The following is a 20,912-nucleotide window of genomic DNA, read 5'->3' on the forward strand; positions in this document are numbered from 1 at the left end:
ACGTGTGTAATGCGCCGCTAATGGGGAGAACTGGCATATTAAGATTTTCCCAAATCCAGCAGGAAGAAGGGCAGTAACGCCTTTCCCCTTGATAAAATGCACCAAACATTCTCTTTGTTCCGGCTTTAAATCCTCGATCTCGGGAATTGTTGCCAGCACAGAATGTATGTCTCTTCGCTGATAGGCCGGTCCCCGAACTCGCACTTCCGGGGTTTTCGCAAACCGTCTAGTGTATTCCAATTCCTGACTTAGGCTACATTCAGACTGCAGCCTGAAGTGACCCAAATCCGATTTTTTGGCCCCTATGCTCCTGTATCTGATCTTTTAATGACAGTCTGAACAGCCAAAGCGCATTCATCCGACCTACACATTATCAACAAGCCACAAAAGTCACTATTCTGTGCTGAAGTAGGGGAGAATTGTTATTGAACTCCGTGTCACTGAAGCAAAGCACATCACCACTCACCACTCTCCGTCTCCACATCCACACGTTCCTTTCAATGGACGTCGCTGCCGCTGCCCCACAAAACGCCACGGCCAAAAACCTCGTCCTTCGTAAGTTGTTCATGTTCTGGCTTCGGTACGAGAGGAACTTTAAAATCTCCAGGTGCTCAATGCTCGCGTCCATGTTTGGACAACTTCCGTAAACACAGAGCACGCTCGCTGCGGTTGACGTCGTTGTGTCCTCTATTGCACATGCGGGACACTTTCTGGCCGTTTAATGTTCACGCTGGAGTCACATACAAGTCGCATTTAATTGGAAATGTGAACGACCTCGCAAAAACATTGGATTTCACAAAACAATCTGAATTGAGCGTCAAGCCCTGCCGTCTGAACGTAGCCATAGTTGCTGGAGAGAAATGCGAGATTCCCTGGTCACCACAGGCAACTCACTTCACCAGCTTTTCTCTTCCAATAAAAATAAACAGCTAGTAAACTGTAATTACATCTTCTTATTTTTTCTTTCTACTTAATGAGGTTATGTGAACGTGTCAACAACTCAAAATACACTCTGATGTTTTTACAGTGTGCATTACATTGGCTGCGCTTCACTCGGTCTGTGGCAGTATAAGCACAGACTTCTGAGTTAGATGTTGTCTTTGATATGTCTGCGCAGGTTACACAGGGAAGAGAGAGAGACAGAGGAGCGGAGAGAAAGCTCAGTTTCCAGGCAACCTAATGCCTTCCTCTGTGATGGAGGGATGGAGGAGGTCAGAACCTTTGAACATGAGACACATCCAAACTAAGCAGAAGGGCCGAGAGAAAATAGCAGGGTAATTGTCGGTACATCTGCGGCATTTCAATCCGACGTAAAGCGACAAATGAGATGTGACGAGTGTTTTAATGAATGCAAACGGGAACTCTTCGGAAAAAAAACAAAACAAAAAACAATGCTGTGGTTAAGAAAAGAATTGTAGACGGATATAAAGATGGACAGATGGAGTAGACGAGAGGACCAATATGACAAAACAGTCTAGGGAAAACTAGGACATTATTACTGTCATTCTTATTATTAGTAGTAGTAGTAGTAGTAGCAGTAGTAGTAGTAGTAGTAGTAGTAGTAGTAGTAGTAGCAGTAAGTAGTAGTAGTAGTAGTAGTAGTAGTAGCAGTAACAGTAGTAGTAGTAGTAGTAGTAGTAGTAGTAGTAGTAGTAGTAGTAGTAGTAGTAGTAGCAGTAACAGTAGTAGTAGTAGTAGTAGTAGCAGTAGTACAGTAGTAGTAGTAGTAGCAGTAGTAGTAGTAGTAGTAGCAGTAGTAGCAGTAGTAGTAGTAGTAGTAGTAGTAGTAGTAGTAGTAGCAGTAGTAGTAGTAGTAGCAGTAGTAGTAGTAGTAGTAGTAGTAGTAGTAGTAGTAGTAGTAGTAGCAGTAGTAGTAGCAGTAGTAGTAGTAGTAGTAGTAGTAGTAGTAGTAGTAGTAGTAGTAGTAGTAGTACAGTAGTAGTAGTAGTAGTAGTAGTAGTAGTAGCAGTAGTAGTAGTAGTAGTCAGTAGTAGTAGTAGTAGTAGTAGTAGTAGTAGTAGTAGCAGTAGTAGTAGTAGTAGTAGTAGTAGTAGTAGTAGTAGTAGCAGTAGTAGTAGTAGTAGCAGTAGTAGTAGTAGTAGTAGTAGTAGTAGTAGTAGCAGTAGTAGTAGTAGTAGTAGTAGTAGTAGTAGTAGCAGTAGTAGTAGTAGTAGTAGTAGCAGTAGTAGTAGTAGTAGTAGTAGTAGTAGTAGCAGTAGTAGTAGTAGTAGTAGTAGTAGTAGTAGTAGTCTTAGTAGTAAGTGTAGCAGTAGTAATAGTAGTTTAAGTAGTAGCAGCAATAGTAGTAGTAGTAGTAGCAGTGGTAGTAGTAGCAGTGGTAATAGTAGTAATCCTTGCACTAATAGTAGCAGTAGTAACAGTAATAGGAGTAGTAGTAGGAGGAGTTAAAGTATTACCAACAGTACTTCAGACTCAGGACATCATTATAAGAAATTAAACTTCTATGAAACGTGATATTCCGGATCGAAAGTGTCAGAATTCCTTATAGCGCCTGTAGCATCCGCGCTCTTCTCCGTACTGTCTCACACTGTCGTCTCACATCTCCGTGTTGTTTGTGAATTCTGGAAGTACCTGAAGTGTATTGTGAAACACGTGCAGGATCAAAGGGGTTTGATTGACAGGTCATAACTTCAGTGCGTTCTGGATTTACAAAGTGCCTCACCAAAAGAACAGTGATCAAAGATGTGTTAGCGACGTCTCCGGCTTTCTCTGGCTCTGCTTTTCCACACTCTGCCTCGCCCGATCTCACGTTAGACATGTTCACAAATTATCAGCAGTGGAGAGAGTACAGTTACATGGGCAAAAAAAGTACTCAGTTACAAGTAAATACTGCTGCGAAAATTGTCATTAAAGGTGCTGTAGATTTTTTAGGTCTTAAAAACTTGAAAAACAGAACTAGTCCATTTTAAACAGTGTGGTGGTCCAGAGTTGTTCCTCACTTATGTATGTTCATCCTAACATTTTTTTTCTTCTGCTTATCCAGGACTGGGTCACGGGGGCAACAGTCTAAGCAGGGACTCCCAGATTTCCCTTTCCACGCACACTTCCTCCAGCTCTTCCAGGGAGATCCCGAGGTGTTCCCATTCCAGCCGAGAGACATAGTCCCCTCCAGCGTGTCTTGGGTCTTCCCCGGGGCTTCTCCGGACCACCTCTCCAGGGATCCGGAACAGAAGCTCAAGCCACCTCTCGACGTGGAGGAGCAGCGGTTCTACTCTGAGCTCTTCCCGTGTGGCCGAGCTCCTCACCCTGTCTCTAAGGGAGCACCCAGCCACCTTGCGGAGGAAACTCATTTTAGCCGCTTGTATCCGTGATCTCGTCCTTTCGGTCATTACCCAGAGTTCATGACCATAGGTGAGGGGAGGGACGTAGATTGAAGTTAAATCGAGAGCTTTGCCTTTTGGTTCAGCTTCCTCTTCACCACAACGGTCCAATACAGCGACCGCATCACTGCCGACGCCGCACCGATCCACCTGTCAATCTCATGCTCACTTGTGAATAACACCCTGAGATACTTGAACTCCTCCACATATGCCTTCCGAGCATCCTAAATATCAACGTGATAAGCACTTTTGACAAGTTTCAGAGACCAGTATCACGGTAAAGCTAACAACTAAGCATGTTAATTGTGAACATTGTTATTATCAGACAAAGCAACACTCATTTTGTTCCTTATTTCAAGTGCAAAAAGTAGTTTTTTTTCTTATTTTAGTGTAGCCAGATGTATTTTCTTATTTTAAGTACAAAAAGTCTTGTTCCACTGGCAGATCATCTTTAGCCAGGATGGCGCCACATAGTGCCTCCACTCAGTTTCAGTTCTCTCCAGCAACTAGGTCAGAATCAAAATGCACTAGACAGTTGCAAGTTCGGACACCAGCCAATCAGCAAAGAGCCATATATTCTGTGTTGGCAACAATTCCCGTGATCAGGGATTTAAAGCCGGAAAAGAGAATGTTTGGTGAATTTCATCAAAGGGAAAGACGTAATTACTCTTCTTCCTACTGGATTTGGGAAAAGCTTATTATTCCAGTAAGCCCCGTTAGCAGCACATTACATACGTGACGACCAAATAGCAGCGATTGGTTAAATGATAAAAAGTACCCGCCAACCATCGAGCGAACAAATTCTAATGCTGCGAGGTCAGACGGTTCGAAACTGAAATGAAACTCGCTGATGAATCAGGCTAGATAATTTTACTTGTCAAGTGAAATTAACTCAAATTATGATAAAACTTTCTTAATTCAAGTCATCTTATCTTTTTTGCAGTGTGCTTGTTTATCGTGCTCTGTGGAATGTCATATAGTACTTGAAAGTGCAGTGTCCAATAGCAAAGTTTGTACAGCCTAAAACAGACATGTCAAACTTTGGCCCATGACCTCATACTAAAATGTATTAGAGATGGCCTGACGGCTACAGATAGAGACTTTATTTATTTAAAATGTTGTTATTATTTTATATTATATTTGTTCTGGATTCAATGTTTAAGCAAAACCATTATTAAACGTTTATTTTAATAAGAAAAGATTTAACATTACAGATCTCGAAAGAAGAGAAAACATGCAGATATTGTTGAAAATGTTCAATAAATATTTAATTTGGTCCATGACTCCCAATTTTTTATTTTGGCCCTCTGTGAATTTGAGTTTGACACCTCTGGCCTAAAAGGACCCAGAACAGTAGACATTGGTATTAAAACAGCACATACACGGTTTAGCAACAAAAACAAAAGTGGCAAATTAATAGAAGGATTGAATTGTTTGGCTCCCAGTCAAATGTTTTATTAAATGTTGTCAGTTGTTGCTGCCATTATGATAAATATAAGTGTGCACAATAATGTAAAAAGCTATTCCACCGCAGGGAAAATAAGTGTCGCCCTAACGAGTCGTAGAGTCGTAAATAGAGACAGGAGACTCTGGAGTCCAAGGCAAAGAGTTTACCACCATCAGGGACCCGGTGACTTAATCAACATGTGCGTTAGTATTGCCTGTTCAAACCTGACGATGTTTCCACGAGGAGGTTTAAATCGGAGCTAAGACGGACGGCCTGGAGACAAAATAAGAAAGAGCATAGCACCGCTTCTGTGAGACGATCTGACCAAGGAAACCGATCATGTTAAAGAAGGACAAATTCTGTAACAGTTGAATCTCTGTGTATCATTCATAAAACCAAAAATATGAAAACAAAATAACAACTGTTTTCTTCATTATTTGTCTCCAAAACCAAAATGAAAAAAATGGATAATGATTCATTTTTTCAGTTTTCGATTTTGTGTTTAATTGAAGAATGGAAAAAACAGACAACGGCCGTTTCCCGTTTACCTGACTTCCGTGACTGCGATGCCGGATTTTGCACCGCGTACGGACTGAACCAGGACTGATCCAGGTCCGAGACCAGAGCAGGACCAGAGCGGGACTGAGACCAGGACCAGAGCGGGACTGAGACCGAGACCAGCGGTCCGAGTGGTTCTATGTCACTGTCTGCGCGCTGGTTCCGTGTGGGGAAAGCGAGAATGCGCTGTGGACTACAGGTCCGGAAGGGCTGCTCCGGTCCTCCGCACTCAAGAAGGTGCAAAGCATCCAATTGACGCTTTCACACCAACGAAAACGAACCGAACTAAGAGCTTTTGGTTCAAATGGATCAGTTCCAGGACCAGAACAGAGCGCTACTGAGACTGGGACCAGACCGGGACCAGAGCGGGCCTGAGACCGAGACAAGACCAGGACCAGACCAGGACCAGACCGGGACCAGACCGGAGGCTCAGAGCCCACGGCAGGGCCGAAGCTCGAAGCTGAGTCTCGGACCCCGCGGAGGCTTAGAGTCAAAGCTCGGAGTCTGCCCTGGTCCTGCTCTGGTCCTGCTCTGGTCCCGGTGTGGTCCCGGTGTGGTCCCGGACCTGGATCAGTCCTGGTTCAGTCCGTACGTGGTGCAAAAGTCCGGCATCGCAGTCACGGAAGTCACATAAACGGGACTTTTTTCCTTTCTTCATTTAAACATAAAATCGAAAACTGAAAAAACTAATAGTTATCCATTTTTTTATTTTGGTTTTGGAGACAAATAATGAAGAAAGGCAGTTGTTTTTTTCATTTTCTTATTTTTGGTTTTATATTGAAAAACGAATGAACGAATGATACACAGATTCAGTTGGATCACGCTGGAGCTAAACACAGAGAAATGTTAATAAAGAACTGGAGTAGGACGTAAAACTCCAAATACTGCAGTCACCTGTGTATGTGCAGTAAAAGCAAATGTGCTAAACAAATAACTCTTCTATTTTTGTGATCCTTTATAATGGCAGTAATAAATAAAGTTGTATATAGTGACATTGACAATCGTGAATGATTATTGTTATTGTTGCAGTCAAAATGGCCGCTAAGAATAACGACAATAAGAAAAATAATAATGACAGTGACAGTGACAACAATAATACATTGTTCTTATTATTATATCTATCATTGTTATCGCAGTAAAAAGGGAAAAGAACGCAGCCAAAATAGTTGAAAATAAGCGTAAACTGTCAGTTGATTCAGTGTTTAATTCAACTTTAAATGGATGGGATGAGAATTACCCCAAAAATCTACTATCAGTAACTTGAGTATTTATAAACACCGTATTTTTCGGTCTATAAGGCGCAGTATGAATAATGTTGAATTCTCTTGTTTATTTTCATACATAAAGCGCACCAGATTATAAGGGACATTAAGCGAAACAAACAGACGACACTTGAGACTGATCCCTTAGCCCAGGCGACCACGATCCATCGGTAGATCGTGGCGTAATTGTTGTTGTTCGCCGTTGCCTCCTTGTCTTGGTGTAGCCAGGCTGGTGCCACCAATTCCATTTCTCTCCAGCGACAAGGTCAGGAATCAGAATACACTAGATGGTTCACAAAAAACCCCAGAAGTGCGAGTTCGGTCACCAGCCAATCAGCAAAGAGATATACATTCTGTGTTGGTAACGATTCCCGAGATCGAGGATTTAAAGCCGGAACAAAGAGAATGTTTGGTGAATTTTATCAAAGGGAAAGACGTTATTGCCCTTCTTCCTACGGGATTTTTGGGATTTGGGAAACGCTTAATATACCAGTTAGTCCCATTAGCGGAGCATTACATACGTGAGCAGCAGCGATTGGTTAAATTAAAAAAAGTACCTACCTACCGTTGAACAAACAAATTCTAAGACTGCAAGGTCAGAGGGTTTCTCAGGCTAGTCTTGGTGAAAGTGTATTATGAATGTGAATGTGCGTGGATAATTTTATGTATTTATTTATTTTATTTTTTTTTTTTCCTACGAGGAGGACTCAAATATTCATTGAGTAATAATCTGTTTGCAGCTTTGCGCACATTTGTTTACATTTTACAGAAGCAAAACTTAAAACCACATGTCTAATTTGCATAAACTATAAGCGCTGAAAAAAAGTCAGGGGAGTATATGTTTTCTTTCTCTAACAAAGGCGACAGATGGCAGTGTGCATTAAGTCGACGCAGAACTAAACTTCAACCTTTACTCCGCGAGGCTCCTGACTACAGTAGCCATAATGCTCCGACAATCTATCAAGAGATGCGGCTTCGTAGTTTACCAAAGTTGAACTAAAACCTTCTGACAGACTTTTGAGCACTGCGTACCACATAAAATCGGTTCGAGGTCAGTAAACACAACCAGACTTAATACATAAGGTGCACCGGATTATAAGGCGCACTGTCAATTTTTGTGAAAATTAACAGATTTTCAGTGCACCTTATAGTCTGAAAAACACTGTAGTTTTTTCCCATCTCTGCAGATCACAACATTATTTTCTTTTCATCTAGAGTCTTCCATCTCTGTTTAGGCCATTTCCGGGTCAAGCGTGCCATTTTGGGAGAGCCGAGAATTGTCCACAACTTGTTTTTAAGCGATTAATCATAAATGTTTTAAAAATAGCTGTTCCCCAATGCGAGCTGCTTTGTCCTACATGTGTATGGGGGTTTTAAATGGGGCACTGGGAGGGGTAAATGTGGCTGGTTACACGAGGGCAGACTGGGGCAATAGACTGGGGACGTCCTCATCCCAAAATGGGCCTAATGAGCGGGTAATTAGGCCACACAGGCACTAGTACGGAGTAAAGTTATGAATGAAAAATGTTACATAGATGTTTAATCAATGTGCATTGGAATTTAAGTGCAGAGGTTAACTTTGATTTAAAAAAAAAAAAAAAAAAGAAAAAAAGAAATTCAAATGTTCAAGTTTGTACTATTTTCAAAAATCTTCCAAAAAATAATGGAAACATCTGTGACTATACACTTTAAATAAAGTTTTATTTATTGCAGTTTTATTCAGAAGATAAAAGCATAAATATAAACTTAGTCTTAAAGGTGCATTGTGCAACTATTCTGCTGGATGTTCCGCTACTTGCTTTTCTTCATGTTGTTATTGCTTTGTCTGAAATGTTTCACAGTATGGCATTAAACCTTTCTATCATCATGGAGACCAAACCAGACCAAGTTACAGGTCAAAATATAAAACCAACTGTAATTGAATAAATGTAAATTAGAACTGTTTAATGTCATACTGTGGAACATTTAAAGCAGAGCAATGGCATCTCCATAGAAACAACTGAAAAATTACATAATGGATAACGTGTCTTTCCACAGTACAGATATATTGTATAAGCAGCTCTTGAAGTCAGAGTAAGTCTGCTGTGTACTGTCTACATCTAAAGATAAAGTGTCTTCTTGTCCGAGAATCAGGAAGTGTGCAGTTAGCATGCAAATTGTGCATAGCAAAACCCCTCTGTGGTCTCTGAAAGTAGTGACGTCACTGTGATTTTGTGACCACTGCGAACTGTTTAAAATGAGGCGCAATATCAATAATGTTGAATTCTCTCATCTATTTTCATACATAAGATGCACAGGATTATAAGACACATTAAGCAAAACAAACGGACAATGTCACTTCCGTGTCATGGTGAATGTGTATTATGAATCTGAATGTAGGTGGATAATTTAAGTTTGTTTTTTCATTTACCTACAAGGACGACTCAAATATACATTGAGTAATAATTTGTTTAATGCAGCTTTGCTCACATTTGTTTATGTTTTACAGAAACTGAACTTAACACCACATGGCTCAATTGAATAAACTGTAAGCGCTGAAAAAAACAGCTCACTCCTTGTGTGCTGATGCGGTTCAGTTTCTGTTGGACTAAAGGACATGACTCAGTGGAATATGAGTGTTCTTTCTGTGACGAAAGTGGCAATGAGATGGTGGCAGTGAGCGTTGAGTCGACACAGAACTATACTTCAGCCTTTACTCCGTGAGACTCCTGACTCCGGTAGTCGTAATGCTCTGACAATCCATGAAAACGGTGCGGCTTCGTAGCTCACCAAAGTCATACTAAAATATTTTGACAGATTTTTGAGCGCTGTGTACTACATAAAATCAGTTCCAGGTCAGTAAGTACAACCAGAATTAATACATAAAGTGGACCGGATTATAAGAGTTGATTTTGAGAACATTAAAGGATTTTAAGTGCGCCTTATAGTCCGAACAATATGGTAACTCTGTTTTTCATGTTTTCATGTTGCCTCTAAAGGTGTATTGTGTATTGCTTTGTCTGGAATGTTTCACAGTATGGCGTTAAACCTTTCTATGTTCATGGAGACCAAAAGAGACCAAGTTACAGGTCAGATTTGCAGAGAGGCGACCCTGCTCACCATCAGTCACACAACGCTTGTTTTTCTTGATATGTTTGAGCTGTAAAAAAAAAAACCTGTAATTGAATAAATGTAAGGTAGAGCTGTTTAAAGCCATACTTGGGAACAGTCCAGACAAAGCAATAACATCTCCATGAAGAAAAGCAATTGACGGAACCTCCACCAGAAAAGTTACACAATGCACCTTTAAGCAAATCTTGTATAATTGTTCTATATGATTTTTAAAGTGCATTTTCAGATATGGCAAAGGGACCAACCACCCATTACAATTAGAAAACCCGAGTATTACTGCATTGTTTTATCATGATTAATGAGCACTGTCCTTTTTTTTTAATTAATGAAGTAAAATAAATACAAATACGCATTAATTTGAAAGTAATTTTGCAATTAACTTAAAACCAAATGACTGAAATTGCACCATATTACACTATTAATACGTTATTTGAATTTGTATACTTATTTTTTCAACCAAATTATATGTTTTATTTTTCTTAATACGATATTTAATCAAGACAATTACAAAATAAACATTAATATAACCTCAGGAAAAGACATTGCTAATAACGAAATGAAAAATTTACTAACAAACAAAACAGATCTGTCACCATTTGTTCTTAATCATGAGGAATTTGAGTATAACGCTGAATAATTACAGATAATATTTTAATTTATTTATTTTGGTGATCGTATAAACACCATCTGGAGAGGGCTAAGGGGAAGTAAAAGTTTTTTTTTTTGGGTTGGTTTGAAACAGCCGAGCCCCAGTAAAACAGTATTAACTCTTGGACCCCCACAGCTGGTACCGCGAGCGGATAAACCAGCCTTATTAGAAGAGACTAATTGAAACTGAATTGCGTGTGTGCTCGAGCAACGTGGAGCTTTTTAAAAATTATAATTGGCTTTTAATTCAAGGGTGCCAGACGAAAACAGTCTCTCACATCTGTATCTTATGGGTTTGGTTTATAAAGCACGAGGTGTTAATGATGAAGGAATAAATAATAAAAGACTTGCTGCGTGATTTCAGTTTATGTGGCCTCCTACACAATAAATACGCTGTCAAATCTAACAGTAGGGTTAACTTGCATTCAGCGAGTTTAAGTTACTCACAACTATAAATGTGTGGATCTTAATGATTGTGGTAAAGTAACAGTAGCTTTCAGGGAGAAAAAAAAAAAAGCACATTCCTTGTCAGTTAGACTAAGGTCAACATGAATGAGACAAGTAACAAGTTCAACAGACCGTGGGACTCCTGAGGCAGCTGATGGGTACTGGTGGGCCAAGCGTGAAGCAGCTCGTGCGGTCGCGGAGGCAAAAACTCGGGGCTGGGAGGAGTTCGGAGAGGCCATGGAGAAGGGCTATTGGACGGCCTCGAAGAGATTCTGGCAAACTGTCTGGCGCCTCAGGAGGGAGAGCTGTTGACCTCGACTGGGGATGTTGTGGGATGGTGGAAGGAATACTTTGAGGATCTCCACAATCCCACCGTCACGTCTTCTGAGGAAGAAGCAGAGGCTGGGGACTCGGAGGCGGACTCGTCCATCACCCTGGCCGAAGTCACTGAGGTGGTTGGCAAGCTCCTTGGTGGCAAGGCTCCGGGGGTGGATGAGATCCGTCCTGAGGATCTTAAGTCTCTGGATGTTGTGGGGCTGTCTTGGCTGACACGTCTCTTCAACATCGCTGGCATCTGGACTGGTAAACCGGGGTGGTGGTTCCTCTGTATAAGAAGGGGGACTGGAGGGTGTGCTCCAGTTACAGTGGAATCACTCTCCTCAGGCTTCCGGGTAAGGTCTATGCCAGGGACTGGAGGGGAGAATCCAGCCGATAGTCGAACCTCGGATTCAGGAGGAGCAGTGTGGTTTTCGTCCTGGCCGTGGAACAGTGGACCAGCTCTACACTCTCCATCAGGTGCTCCAGGGTTCATGGGAGTTTGCCAGTCCACATGTGCTTTGTGGATCTGGAGAAGGCATTCGACCATGTCCCTCATGTGGGGGGTGCTCTGGGAGTATGGAGAGTCCTGTGGGGGGTGCTCTGGGAGTATGGAGAGTCCTGTGGGGGGTGCTCTGGGAGTAGGGTGCCTGGGAAGGGCTAAGGGCTGTCCGGTCCCTGTACGACCAGAGCAGGAGCTGTGTTCATTGCCGGCAGTAAGTCAGACCTGTTCCCGGTGCATGTTGGACTCCACTAGGGCTGCCCTTTGTCACTGGTTCTGAGAAATACTGAGAAATTGCATGTAGCTCAGTTTTAGATTCACAGTCCGCTGAAGTAAGATTTTTCAAGGTAATCGGTTTCCTAGATTTTTTTCAAGTAAAGGTCTACTTATTAGATTTTACAGTGTACAATTTAACATAAAATTTTATATATCAGTTAGTACAATATTTAGTATAATTACTTTCTGATTTGTTCATGGATTTTTTATTATATATATATATATATATATATATATATATATATATATATATTTTTTTTTATTTTTTTTTTGTATATATGATTGTTAGTTATGGTAGGAACTGGTTCGCCTGTATTCAGCCTCACATTTTACTATGTGTCGTTTTATGTATTTTAGCAGGTTAATGTGTGTGTGGGGGGGGGTTGGGTTGGTGGGTGGGTGGAAATGCGGGATTGTTTTTAATCTGTGTAAAGCACTTTGTGTTACATTTTTGTATGAAAAGTGCTTTATAAATAAAGTTTGATTGATTGATTGATTGATATTATTGTGCAAAGCCATATTGGATAAGTTAACAACCACTTGATATTAAAGGTACAGTATGCAACTTTCTGGAGGTGGCACGTTGCATTCTCCATTGATATAGAGTAAATTTTATGCTTATTTTATTTTATTTATTTACTTTTTTTTTTTTTATTTTTATGTACCATCATTGTAGCTACAAATTGTGACTGGAACCTCTCAGTGACCTAGGAGTTAGGTTCAACACACATGCTACGCTCTGAGGTTGCTTCCATATCTTCAAATCTGCTGGATGTCTCTCCCAACTGTTCACCCATTTCCACTGTTTAATGTTCTGTCAAATAAAAGAGAGAGTGAGTGGGAAAAAAACAAAGTGAACACAAGGATGTACTTAGTGTGAATTATCTTGTGTTTTCAGAATCAGGCCTAAACACTCTTTCTCGTCCTCTCTCTCGCACTCTCACTCCCTCCTCCCTTTTTTTTGCTTCCTTCTTTTGTCTCTCCCTCCTCTTTCTGCCTCCCACCTCCTCCCTCTTACTCATCTCCTCTCCCTCTCTCCGTCCATTCCTTCTCTGCCCCTTCCCTTTTCCTCCCCCTCCCTCTTACCACTCTCCCTTCCTTCCCCCTCTCCCTCCTTCTTTCCCCGTCTCCCTTCCTCCCAGCAGCAGTAGCAGACGTTGAGACAAGGTGACCCTCAGAGCAGAGCATGTCTGTGTGAGGAGATATGGAGATCAGTCTGGTCATGCATGTCCTCCGTTCTCACACTGGCACCATTTAAAGGCTCCGCATTATGCTTCAGTCATCTGCTGTCATTTCACTTCATATGCTTGTGGTTGGAACCTAACAAATATGGATCTGTGTGTGGAAATTATGCAAGTTAAAGGACCATTTATAGCATATTATAGTAGAAGCAGCTCTTCAACCACTGCAAAAAATATACAAAATGAACTCGTTCTCTTTTCCATGTATTTTTAAGACAGTAAAAAGCAGGTATAGTGCTTTGATTATGAAATTAGTGGCATAGATTTTATACAAATTGTTGATGGACCTGATGTTTCTATGTACTATGTAGTAAAATCCAGTGTTGTACCTGAATGTGTTGATTTTGGACGAACGTGAACTGAACGCACTGTGCTGCTGCTTAATGAACACGTTTATTCTGGTGTCTATGAACAGCATGTGCTTCTATTTAACTTTGTTCAATAGGGTGTCAGATTTCTTTAGTGTTCCAGGTGAAAACCCGGCCGTAAGAGCCCTTAATATTTAGCGGAAAACACTCAATCTGGCAACAACACGAGCCACCAGTGTTGCATCGCCGCATGTGTTATCGAAACAAGACAAAACAAAAATAGAATATAGAGGGATTATCAGACTACGTCACTTGATGCTCTACTGCGCATGTCTCCTGCAGAAAGAGCTGCTGTCCTGTCTGTATCATGTCAGTGTCTTTCAGCAGATTTGAGGCTCTCTTGGCGGCAGGGCGAGGTGTATCGATCAAGTATGTGTCCGAGTGTCCGGCTACTGAAGTTTGAGACACTTCCTGGAAACCGTCTGACCTCGCAGCATTAGAATTCATTCACTCAAGGGTAGGTGGGTCCTTTTTTCATTTAACCATTTAATCATTTAATGCTGCCGCTATCGGGGTGAAATGGTATATTAAGTATATTATTAAGTATATGGTATATTAAGCTTTTCCCAAATCCTGTAGGAAGAAGGGCAATAACGTCTTTCCCCTTGATAAAATTCAACAAACATTCTCTTTGTTCCGGCTTTAAATCCTTGATCTCGCGAATCATTGCCAACAACTGTCTGGCTTCATCGACATCCATCTCGACCGCTTTGTTTACTGTTGTGTTGTACCACAAAAGGGACCCAGACAGGTGCTTGAGTTTGACGTCATGGCTTCACAGCTCTTCACTGATTGGCCGGTGCGCAGTCTACAACTTCCTTGGTTCTTGCAAACCGTCAAGTGTTTTCCGATTCCTGACCTAGTCGCTGGAGGGAAATGAAACTGAGCGGAGGCACTGGGTGGCGCCAGCCTGGTTAGCACGCATCCGCTGTGTCCGTAAACACATAATCTGTCTGTACTGTTGGGGTGAAAGCTGCAGCTGCTCCTCGTGTGACTGAACGGACAGAAACACTGGGGAAATGCTGGTCCCTAAATGCTCATGTGAACCCTTGTTGGATGAGGGATATGAAGATGAAATCAAACACATAGTTTCACTGTTAAAACTGATAAAATAATCGCTGTCTGAGGTTCTATATGGGCTTTGGCAATGATATTGAAAAATAATTGCTCGTAGTAACATATTGAAGAAAAAATAAAAAAAAAAAGAACGATGAGCTGGTTAATTTTTTGAACCTATGAATAAACTATAAACAGCTATGACCTATGAACAAACTCGTTCATTTTGAAATTTGTGAACTGAACTTTGAACTAGTTCATGTAGAAAATGAACTTATCCCAACACTGGTAAAATCTACACAACAATTTTCCATAAATATATAAATTGCGAGGAGAAAATTCAGTTTGTCGACTGGACAAAAGTTAGTTTGGTTGAAGACAAACTTTTGTCCAGTCGACAAACTGAATTTTCTCCTCGCCGTGGATTCTACCTGGACGACTGAGGGATTCTTCACATAAATATAGAAAAGCATGATATAAAACAATCCACTACAGCTTCACAAATCTGATGCGATGTGAAGTAGTTTCATTAGCGAGATTCACAATTATTGTATTGTGATAGTGCTCTGAAGGGGGACTGATTTAGCACAAGGAGCAAAGAGAGGAAAAGACCCACAGCGAAACAAAAACCAAACTGAACTTTTGTGTAATTTTTTCTGGTGGAGTGTCTGTCAAACGCTTTTCTCCATCCAGGCTTTGTCTGGAATGTTTCACAGTATTATTGGCATTAAACATTTCTATCACCATGGAGACCAAACCAGACCAAGCTACGGGCCAGATCTGTGGAAAGGCGACCCCGCTCACAGTCAGAATGCCTTAATTAATGTCAAACTGTGGGAACATTCCAGACAGAGCAATGAAATATAAAACAGAACCAACCAGGTGACGGACCATTCACCAGAAAAGTTACACAATGCACCTTTAATACATTGTTTTTCGGCTAGTATAGAAATTTCAAAACAATAAAAGCTAACAAAAGGAATATTTTTAAGCTGTTAATACCACATGAAAGTTAAATACCCTTTTCTTTTACATGTAATTTGAAAATATTCTGCATTACTTTCTCCAAAATGGAAGACATTTTGAGTATTTTGGGGATTTTCTGGAGTTCAGTGTAAAGTTGACTCGCTGTTTTCATTTCTTCTTCTCTCTTTCAACTTTGCACCACATCTCAGACGGAGCTTTGTGCCTGAGCTCCTGTTACGTCTCACACAGACACACAAAGATCTATAGGAAGAGAGGGTGTGAAATAAAAGGACAGTACAGTACATAGCTGTTGACGTTCTCCGGTTAGACAATGTTATTTCACAGTTATATGCATGTACCGGGTCCGTCTGCTGCACTTTTCTGACGCACAATAAGTGACTGACGAGACGAGGACGTTGCATAAGATGTTTATTTCGAGCAGCTTTAAGAGGAACCTTTGCGTCAGGTGATGGAAAATGAGAGGCCTTTATGTGTAATTTAAAAAAAGATCCCTCAGCTGCTGCAAAACCCTAAGTGCAAGTGTGTTTTACGTGTCGACTGATCGATTGTGTGGGCGATTTTTAATCAGAACACGTGTTAAACTGTGTTGTGTAATGTTCAGGGAGGTTTTTGTGCGTCAATTTTAAAGCTAATCCTAATTTCTGAGACTATAAATAACTTCAAGACCTGCCAGTCCCTTCTATATTCCGGAAAATCCTCCATCCAAACTTGAGACGATCCAACCACAGCCGCAAATCTGCATCACGTGTCTCTAAAATGCGGAAGACACCTCTCCAAAATGTTGATAATGTAAAAATCTGCCTTGTTTCTCAGTCCTTTATGTCGGTTTTTGTCTTTTTTGGTAAAAGTGGCAAAAATGGAGCACGCTTCTCTTTAATTGGTTAATCTGCCTGGCAGTCACGCCCGCTGAAATTAGGAGACAGGATACACACTGCAAAAAACAATATTTAAGTCATCTTAACTTGACTAGATTAAGAAAAGTTTATCATGATTTGAGTCAGTTTCATTTGACAAGTAAAATTATCTGCCAGTGGAATAAGACTTTTTGTTCTTAAAATATGAAAATACATCTTTCTACACTTAAAATAAGAAAAACAATTTTTTACACTTAAAATAAGAAATGTTGCTAATGTTGCTTGAATTAAGAAAAACACACTTGTTCCATTCCATTGGTAGATAATTTTACTTGTCAAGTTGAATCGACTCAAAGTAAACTGTTCTTAACTTCAGTCATTTTAAGTTGCCTAGATATTGTTATTATTATTATTATTTTTATTTTATTTTTTTTTCCTCCAGTGCAGCTCCAGATTCACTCGTCTTTATAAACTTTTGTCAATGTGTGTGGTTCTCTCTGGCCAGATAATACAGTGTAAATAACACAAAATAATGAAATAATCTACTTAAAAATAACCAATTAAATTTTGTTGTTATGTTAGAATTAATAGTCCTTACACTCTAATCTTAACCAAAATAACTGTTCCTAAACATAACTTTAACCTGATATATATAAAGGTACACTATGTAACTTTTTGGGCCGTCATCTGCTTGTTTCTATGGATATATAATTGCTCTGCCTGGAATGTTCCACAGTATGATATTAACGCAGCTCTACATTACATTTATTCAATTGCAGGCGGTTTTATAGTTCAAAAATACAGAGAAAAACAAGGATTCTGAGTTTGAGCAGGGTCGCCTCTTCACAGATCTGACCTGTAACTTGGTCTGGTTTAATCTCCATGAAGGTAGAAAGGTTTACCGTATTTATAGTCGCTCCGGAGTATAAGTCACACCAGCCAAAAAATACATAATGAAGAAAAAAACATAAGTCTCACTTTTTGGGGGAAATGTTATTTTATAAAATCAGAGACCAGGAACCAACATTTCATCTTGAAAGGCAAGTTCTAGTAATAACAATAGAACAGAGAACAGAACAGTTCTTCAGATAAACTATAACATAAACAACAGAACAGAACAAGTTTACCAAACTCTCCATCTCACTCCAAATCACTAAATCCATTCAATTCTTCATCCGCTGTGTCACTTCTTCTGAGCAATTCCGCGACCTCCAGGAGGTAAACGTAGCACCAGTCAGACTCAGCATCAGTTCCAGTTAGAATTATTCCGGCCATTCTGAATCCCGACAGGATGGTTTTGGTCACAGAAGTCGCTTAAATTTGAGATTTTCAGTGGTACAGAAGTAATGATGCGATCGACTGACATGATACAGACAGGACAGAGGCTCTTTCTGCAGGAGACATGCGCAGTAGAGTAACATACTGACACACAAGACTAGAGCGCCCCCTCGAGGCTGCCAGTGTGAAAATATTAATACATAAGTCGCACCAGAGTATAAGTCACAGGAAACATCCAAACCGTGAAAAATAGTGCGACTTATAGTCCAAAAAATACGTTAATACCACACTGTGAAACATTCCAGACAAAGCAATAACATCTCCATAAAAAAAATAAAATAAAAAAAACATGATGAGCCCTCCACCAGAAAAACTGCACAATGCACCTTTTGCATTTGCTACCATAGAAACATCAAGTGTGTATAGATACTTATCACGATTTGTCAAAAACTTCATAGAGATTTCATTAGAGCAGAGGTGGAAATAGCCGGCTACTGTTGTGCACCTCATTTGATACACCCTTTTTGCTGTCAGTCAGACTTCCAATGGAGCTATTTTTAGACTCCTTTACAGATAAATTACGAAATGCCCTTCTGGATTTGCGCCAATTAAATGAATCCTTCCAGAACGCTACAAACTTTTCTGATGTTATAAGAACTTTTAAGACCATTATCTTCCAGTGCACACCGCTCTGTCTGCGACTTCCCCATTTAAACCTAACTGCAGCTCAGACAAAAATAGTTTCTTGCTGGCACCAACTTTCAGCAGTCCTCAACTTTTATTTATTTATTTTTTTTTCATTTTCCTTTTTGTTCCAGCACCTTTGAGGATGCTTTCTTATTTTTGTGTTCCCTTAAGATGGCTCCTGAAATCATGTCACAGTGTTGAAAGCGGCCTGGGACTGTGCTGCCCCACTTCAGTGACAACAGACAGGAGCACATCCACCGCAGAGGGCCCAGTCTCCAGCTGCAAAAACAAAGAAGAAGAAGTTTAAGCGTCAAACTGGGATCCTCGCGCTCACATCTACACAACACAACTTCTCACAGGCTATGTCTTCATCGGCGGCTACAGGGTGAGGGGGAGTTTGTCGTGGATTTAAAGGTGTATTATAGCTTTTCGGGTTGAAGTAATGTTGTCCAGGTAGGTACGAAAAATGTATCCTGTCATCTGGATAAAAGTCTTCATCTACTAGTAAGTGGCTTCTTCATTTCTGACAAGGTTCTCCAAGCCGTTGCCTTACATCTATATACCTCATGTTACGGGTCTCTGCCCTTTAGGAATTCATTACTAGTGCTCCCGTTCTTCTCTGTTTGCTTTTGTGTGTATGATGCGATCAGTCCGCGAGCCCTGGACCCAGATGCGCGGGAGCACCAGACACCGGACGGAGGCTGTCGTCGAATCGCGTCGAGGATTGGCCGGTCACCCTGCCACCCCCACCAATCCGCGGATGCCACCTGTGGGAGCGAGGGTTAAAAGGACAGTCTTCTGCCTTCTCGGGGCGACTGGATCCCTGCGGCCAGCTCGTTCTTTTGTTTGATTTTTGGTTGTCTCATTTTGTTTTTCGTTATATTGCCGGCTGTTGCCTCTGTTAGTTCGTTGAGACACCTTTGGTTCGCACTTTGGTTCCCGTTGGCCCACAGTGTGGGCGTCAAGTAACAATACTTGACGTGCGTCTGTTACCCTGGAAACAAGTGCCTTGGATGTCAGACCAGATTGAGAGAGACCATTACAGCAGAGGAGATCGGCTCGATGACTGCAGCGTATATATATGTATACTCTGCTAATGACACTGGTCCAGTACTGGTTTAGTTCTGGTCTAGTCCCGGTCTAATCCTGGTTAAGCCCCAGTTTAGTCCTGGTTTAGTCCTGGTCTAGTCCTGGTCTAGTCCTGGTTTAATCCCGGTCTAGTCCTGGTTTAGTCCCAGTCTAGTCCTGGTTTAGTCCCGGTCTAGTCCTGGTTTAGTCCCAGTCTAGTCCTGGTTTAGTCCTGGTTTAGTCCCGGTCTAGTCCTGGTTTAGTCCAAGTCTAGTCCCAGTCTAGTCCTGGTTTAGTCCTGGTTTAGTCCCGGTCTAGTCCTGGTTTAGTCCCAGTCTAGTCCTGGTTTAGTCCTGGTTTAGTCCCGGTCTAGTGCTGGTTTAGTCCTGGTCCGGTTGTGGTGTAGTCCTCGCGATGCGCTCGGTAATTGTGGCGTATATATTTATACTCGGCTAATATTTCACTCTGGTTCTTGGGTCTTTCTCTTTCTTCCTGATAATAAAGTCCCTACGTCACTGGATACTCATCCCTGATTGGTTGATGCGACATGTCTTACACGAAAAGTTCAGCATTTTCAACTTTCTCGCGTCAACGCCTTGGACGCACCACAAAAACGCAGGACATCACATAGACTTTACGTATAAACTGGACACTTTGACTCTTCGGTGTGAACCCCCCTTAAGACTTAAAAGTGCTTAGAACTGTTATTTCTTCATGTAGTCTACAAAGTCTATTGCTGCACCATAACTCTTCATTTAAGCAAAGAGACTTGTAATTCGATAAATTGTGATGATCCACGATATTATTGTGAGAACTCTGACGACACGATATCACGATATTTCGGTTATTGTCACATCCCTAGTGCAATGTGTACGGTCAAATGCTTTTCTTCATGGAGATTTTGCCTTGTCTGCAATATTTCACAGTATTAAACCTTTCAATCTTCATGGAGACCAAACCAGATCAAGTTACAGGTCAGATCTGTGGAGAGGCGACCCAAAACCAAAACGCTCACAGTCAGTTTTTCTAGGCATTTTTCAGCTATAAAACCACCTGTAATTGAATAAATGTAAGGCAGATCTGTTAAATGTCATATTGTGGAACACTCTTAGCGGAAACAAGAAGGCGACGGACCTCTAACCGAAAAGTTACGCAATACAACTTTGAGGGTTTGTGAGATTTGCTGTGCTTTTCCCTCATAAACCCTTGGGAGTACTTACTTGATAGTTCGAGCCACACCATTCGCTATAAAAACTAACCCAAATGTACAGTAAATAAATAATACATAACGACCCAGAGAGATCTAAACCTTGCTGTTGTGAGTCGGTGCACTGCGGTAACTTTCTTACACCTCGTGGATAGTTGCCGGAGTCCACACTTGGCCCGGAGCGCAGCCACTTTATGATGTCCCATTACTGTCCCGGGCCAGACCTTCACCCTCTCCACCTCGTATTAGTCTTGTCCGA

The sequence above is a fragment of the Boleophthalmus pectinirostris genome, unplaced genomic scaffold, assembly GCF_026225935.1.
Source record: "Boleophthalmus pectinirostris isolate CB_2022bp ecotype Guang Dong unplaced genomic scaffold, ASM2622593v1 HiC_scaffold_15, whole genome shotgun sequence".
Lineage (NCBI taxonomy): Eukaryota > Metazoa > Chordata > Actinopteri > Gobiiformes > Gobiidae > Boleophthalmus > Boleophthalmus pectinirostris.